General features: G+C 44.9%; 1 protein-coding gene across 1 annotated transcript in view; it reads right to left on the reverse strand.

The window, feature by feature from the left end:
- Window positions 1–2,154, reverse strand: part of LOC140916135 (interferon-induced protein 44-like) — a 29,884-nt gene extending 27,730 nt beyond the window's left edge. Inside the window, exon 1 of the mRNA XM_073357261.1 lies at window positions 2,070–2,154. The gene's annotated coding sequence lies outside the window, so the exon portion shown is untranslated. The remainder of the gene's footprint in view (window positions 1–2,069) is intronic.
- Between the last annotated feature and the right edge of the window lie 3,846 nt (window positions 2,155–6,000).

Here is a 6,000-nt window from a genome sequence, read left to right on the forward strand (position 1 = left end):
GATTGATACATGGCTAGATTTACCTCACTGCACCTTCTCTGTGAGTGACTACAGTGCAACCTAGAGGAATGAGTCCCCTAGACAGGGGAGGGGGGGAAGCAAATGAGTACAAAACAAATCTGGTCTATTTCTTGTTTTGATCCACTCCATCTATCTTTTACATCTTTGGCTGGCAGCAGACGGTGCAGAAGGACTGCATGCCATCCACATCTCATGGCTGCTCGGCAGAAGATGGTACAGTACGACTGCTAGCCATCCTCATCTCTTGCCTGCCCGGCAGAAGATGGTACAGTACGACTGCTAGCAATCCGTATCGCCTGCCTGCTCACCATAAGACGGTTCAATTGGACTGATGCAGGACTAAAGAGAATGACCTGGTCAAGTCACTCCAAATTTAGTCCCTGCGCCCATGTCTGCCCAGGCGCTCCCAGCCAACGTGGCCAGGAGCACCTCGGACACGATGATGACGGCTACCAGTCGTATTGCACCGTCTGCTGCCAGAAGGCAATGGGTTGCTGCTACTGTGTAGCAATGCCGTACCGCGTCTGCCAGCACCCTGGAGACATACGGTGACGGTTACCTGAGCGGGCTCCATGCTTGCCGTGGTATGGCGTCTGCACAGGTAACTCAGGAAAAAAGGCGCGAAATGATTGTCTGCCCTTGCTTTCACGGAGGGAGGGAGGGAACGGGGGCCTGACGATATGTACCTGCGACAATGTTTTAGCCCCATCAGGCATTGGGATCTCAACCCAGAATTCCAATGGGCAGCGGAGACTGCGAGAACTGTGGGATAGCTACCCACAGTGCAACGCTCCAGAAGTCGACTCTAGCCTTGGTACTGTGGAAGCGCTCCGCCGAGTTAATGCACGTAATGCACTTAGAGCATTTTCTGTGGGGACACACACACTCGAATATATAAAACCGATTTCTAAAAAACCGACTTCTATAAATTCGACCTTATTCCGTAGTGTAGACATACCCTAAGGTTTCAGAGTAACAGCCGTGTTAGTCTGTATTCACAAAAAGAAAAGGAGGACTTGTGGCATCTTTAGAGACTAACGAATTTATTTGCATCCGATGAAGTGAGCTGTAGCTCACGAAAGCTTATGCTCAAATAAATTGGTTAGTCTCTAAGGTGCCACAAGTACTCCTTTTCTTTTTGTGAATACAGACTAACACGGCTGCTACTCTGAAACCTGTCATGGTTAACATTGTTGCCCCAAATGCCCAGTTTCGACCTAAGCTTCAAAGCTGATGTTACCCTGAATAAAACAAGAGTTACATTACTGTACCATGCATATAGGTATAACTTGAACCTGATCTTATATACTACCATATTCACACCTCTGCATCCACATTCAAGAGCAGATTTTTGCCCTTCTGTGGGTATTAGTTGAAGGAATAGTAGGGGGACTATTTTACTACCTGTCTTGTGGTTATATCACAAAGTGACAGGATTTGGCACTCAGCAGCCAGTGCTGCTGTCCATCGCTGCTGAATGCCAACTTCCCCTAGGTCTCTGTAGCAGAGGCTTTGCTAACATGTTCAGTGTGAAACAAGGAGATTTCTTTTAAACAGTGCTTTTAGCTCAGAGGTGATGTTATGGAACAAGGGAATCCAGAATAGGATGGATGTTATTTTCACCTCATTGGTAGCTGGCACAACTCTCTCATTCTGGCTCTTCAATCACACTTCCTCCTTGCTCAGCACAGTTAACGTATAAATGGCTTTCTGAAGCCTGGCCTGGGATATGCAGGACTCCACCGGCTAAAGTGATCAATATCTGGTTTAACTATCCTCTGGTCTGATCTGAAAGACATAACTTCGCGTTTTGATCGCAAGAATTGCTTTAACGAAGCTACAACGCAAGTGTAAAGGCTTGGGGAAGGGGAAGGGAAGCTTTAAGCTTCATCTTCCTGCTCCTGGCACCAGCTACACGTTAGAGCCTAGCATCACAGAAAGTGAAATTTTCCGACCGCAGCCTCCCGGCACGTAAAAACCAACCCTCTCGATCCGTCTTAGCATTTTAAGCGTTCAGAGTGTAGATACTCCAAGATATGGGCTCTTACCGTGCAAGCCCGCCTGTTGGGAAGCCTCAGTGCGGAGAAGAAACGAAACTGAAAGTCAAGCCTTTGTTCTCTCCACCCTTGCCGCCAAGACCAAAGCAGCCAATGGTGTTGGATTTCTCCTGTCTCCCGGGCGGGGGCTGCCAGCCCCTTTCAAGTGACCAGCTCAGAGACTCTTCACTGAACCAGAAAAGAAAGATGATGTGACCTCCAGCTTCCAGTGAGAACCAGTGCCACTCATGGTGTGATAACAAGGAAAGGAAAGGGTTAGACTTCGAAATAAAGAGTTATTGCAAAGTATTGTTTAAAAGTGAAGGTTTTGTGGGTGAAATCCTGCCTCCATTGGAAGCTTTGCTATGAGTGCCCGGAGTTTACCCTGCAAGTGCTAAGTAGGGTACAAATCGGAATGGCAGCACGGCTCACCATAGGTGCTGGAAGTGGGGGTGCTGCTACCCCCTGGCCTGAAGTAGTTTCCATTATATGCAGGGTTTAGAGTTTGGTTCAATGGCTCTCAGCACGCCCTCAATAAAAATAGTTCCAGCTCACCTGGCACTGCCTTGGTGTCAATGGGCCAGGCAGTAGAGAATCAGACCCTAGCTCTCTATAAACGCAATGAAAGGCTTTGGTAGGAGGCAGGATTTTGTCTGAAAGCTTCATTGTTTAGGGGTGCTGCTTTCATGGTATGCATTTGATCTTTGCAGTTAAAAGCTAGACCCTTCTCTAACACGGGGGCAGTCAGAGGCAGCATATTTCTGCCCAGGGCAGCCTGGGAGTGCCCATTCCATTGACACCTCACACCCACGCTGAATGCCTACTGGAAATAGCATCATCTTTTTAATACTATTTTCTCAGGTGAAAGAAAAGATCAGGAAGGCTTGGGTGGGGCCAGGCTTCTCCAGAAGCCAAGCACAGGACAGCCATACCCTTCTGGCAAGGACTGTATGAGACAGGGGCCTCACAGGCAGGAGAGAGTCTAGCACCCATTTCCCCTGTCCATTTCCCACAATGCCAATGCACATCAGGGGCAGGGTTTCCCTGACTCTCCCTGTCCCGCTCTCCCTTGCTCCTCCCACTCGCTCTCTCTCTCCTACGCAGAGAGTGGAGAAGAGGGTGGGAAAGGAGCAGAAAGAGAGAGGAATGACTGAAGAGGAGCAGATTCTGAGGATGGGGTATGGAATGCAAGGGGGCAAGAGAGGCAGTGAAGGAGGAAATGGGAGGGTGGAGGCTGTTCAGCTGAGCCAGCTAACTTCCTGGACACAGGAAGAGAGAGAGAAGACTGGTTGTGAGGGAGGAGGGGGAGAATCGGTTCAGGCAATTTTTACTTACCCAAGGTTCCTTCCCCTGGGTCAGGCTTGCCCAGGCTCGACTGTTGGGACTGACTGGACTGCAGTGGAATCTTGAAGAGGTCCTGCTTCATGGCATAGCTGGAATTCTCACATGGTCCTCCTCCTCCTCCTCCTCCTTGCCCTCGCTGTTCATGCCAGGGGCCTGAGACTCAGGCTCCTTGGAGGTATCCATAGTGGTGTGCAGGGTAGCAGGGGGTTCTCCCCCAAGTACGGCATGCAGCTCTTTGTAAAAGCAGCGTTCTGAAGTTCAGCACCAGATTGATTGTGGCCTTCTTGGCTTTCTGTTATTCCTGCCACAGATCCTCCATCGTTGTGCCACAATGCTGCTGATCCCTGTCATATCCCTTCCCCTGCAGCCCCTGTGCAATAGATGTCCATGTTTCTACAGATGGTCCGTAGCTATGCTTGCACAGCATCTCCCCACAGGCGGAGGAGATCCAATATCTCCTGTATACTACATGCCGGAGTGTGTCAGGAGCATGTAACTGGCATGGTCAGCTGGCAGTTGCACACAACAATGGAGGCCTGCTAGGTGTGCTCATCCACATAGGCAATCAGGAAAAGTCTTTTCAAAAATTCACATAGTTTTAAATGGAGGAGGAGGGGAGCGTCTGGTCGTGACCCCTGGGCAGTGGATTTAACAATTGTGACCAGATCAATCAGTGTCAGACATTTTTACCATATTTGCTATAAATGGTTGTGTGGTCTTCTCTGCACTTGTATTCAGGAACTTTAATGCTAAGATCAGTGACAGCAAGAGCACAAGACAATTTAAGAAATAAACATCTTCTGCGTTCCTTATATAACATCAACAACAGGATCAGTTGGTTAGGTAAGAAGCTGTTGGTGGTACAGGACTGGTTTCTAGTTGCAATAATAAATTATTCTCTTACTTTAATACCAGCCTGTACCCACAGATCTTTATACTAATGCAAACAAGTTACAATTAAACTACTGTCAAACATGAAGAATGGAGTAATAACAGTGAACATTTATTAATGTTTCCGAATTTATTCTTTCTATCAAAACAAATAGTAAAAATCAAAAAAGCTAATGGTAATGTGGAAATTGGTTTTAAACCAAAATGCTTGCTTGACTTTTGTTTATCTTTACTTAGCCATGATTTTTTCCATGATGCATCACAATAGTTCTTAGTTAGTGTTCACAACAAAGTCAGGATTGTCCCCATTGGTCTGGTAAGAAATTTTTAAATATAAGTAAGAAAAGTGTAAGTTGGGGTCGATAAAGTCAAGAAAGACAATGAAAATGGTTAAAGCAGCAGTGGGAATTTCAATGGGTCCAACTCTGCAAATAAATCCCAATGCACAGACCCTTACTTCTACATAGAATCTCATTGAAATCATATGAGATCCCCATAAAGAACAGAGATCTCGTGGTAGGACAAGGCTGAATGAGAGATGCAGAAACAAAGATGCATGATCTGGAAAAGAATGGAACTATCAAGGACTTGAACAAGGTATCCAGAATGGAATGGTGCCATGAAAACTGACCAGAGCCTCTGTTTGCACAAATTAAAAGAACAGGGTGGCACTAACACTAGTAAAGTCAGAAGACATGAAAGGAAGTACTACTTCCCAGAACACACAGTCTGTTTATAGAATTCACATCATCCACTCAAGTACTGTGGATAGATTCAGTGAATTTATAATATTTGTAACTATGCCACCTAAAGAAAATCAGATTTCATGCTTCATGGTCTAAAATAGCCCCAGGGATTAGGAAGGAAGTTTTCCCCAAGTAAGTGATATATAATTGGCTAGTTGCATGAATTATGATGGGTAGCCACTGTCCTCTGAAGTATCAGGAACTGGCAATTTCCAGATAAATTATCATATTTCACAGAATAGTGATTTCATCTGGCTGGACACTTTGTTCCTTTGATCCAAGATTCTTCCAAGATACTCCCTGGAATATATTTTATATACTTTAGATAGTTATTCCTGAGACACCTATTTCATTCTCATTAATACCATATCTGACCATCCAGTAATTTTACTAGCACTCTGGGAATGGTGTATTGTATATTCCAAATGCCTTTTTATACCAACTACATCAAACTAACATTGCCAATAGTATATTACTCTCCTTTCCTGCAACTATCTGTCAATTCAGCTCATATGTACCATTAAAAATACCAACTTCATATATCCTTGCTGGGAAGTAAATTAACAAAATAACTTAGAATTTCACCATTCTATTCAAAGCACTTCCTTTAAATTAGTGGCAGTAAGAATACAGTTCAGATTCAAAACACCAATAGTGTTTAAATTGTACATCTTTATTCAATTTAATGTTCAATTAGAAGGTTACAAAAATGTTTGCAAAGGCAAGTTGCAGTCCTATTCTAGAGTACTGTACCTATCTTTTGTGATAGGTTCCCCCAACCTCTCAAATACATTTTCTCAGGTACAGAACATCATGCATTTTCCAAATCCTTTCCCTCTACTTCAAATTTCATTTAATCCATCATTGACAGCTTTGTATCATGGTAGGCAAGCAGCCATTTTGGCTTCTCTTTGCCCTCTGGCTGTTCTCAGTCTGAGTCATTATTTTGCAGATATAAGAGA

This window comes from Lepidochelys kempii, chromosome 8 (genome assembly GCF_965140265.1).
Source record: "Lepidochelys kempii isolate rLepKem1 chromosome 8, rLepKem1.hap2, whole genome shotgun sequence".
In the NCBI taxonomy this organism is placed as follows: Eukaryota; Metazoa; Chordata; order Testudines; family Cheloniidae; genus Lepidochelys; species Lepidochelys kempii.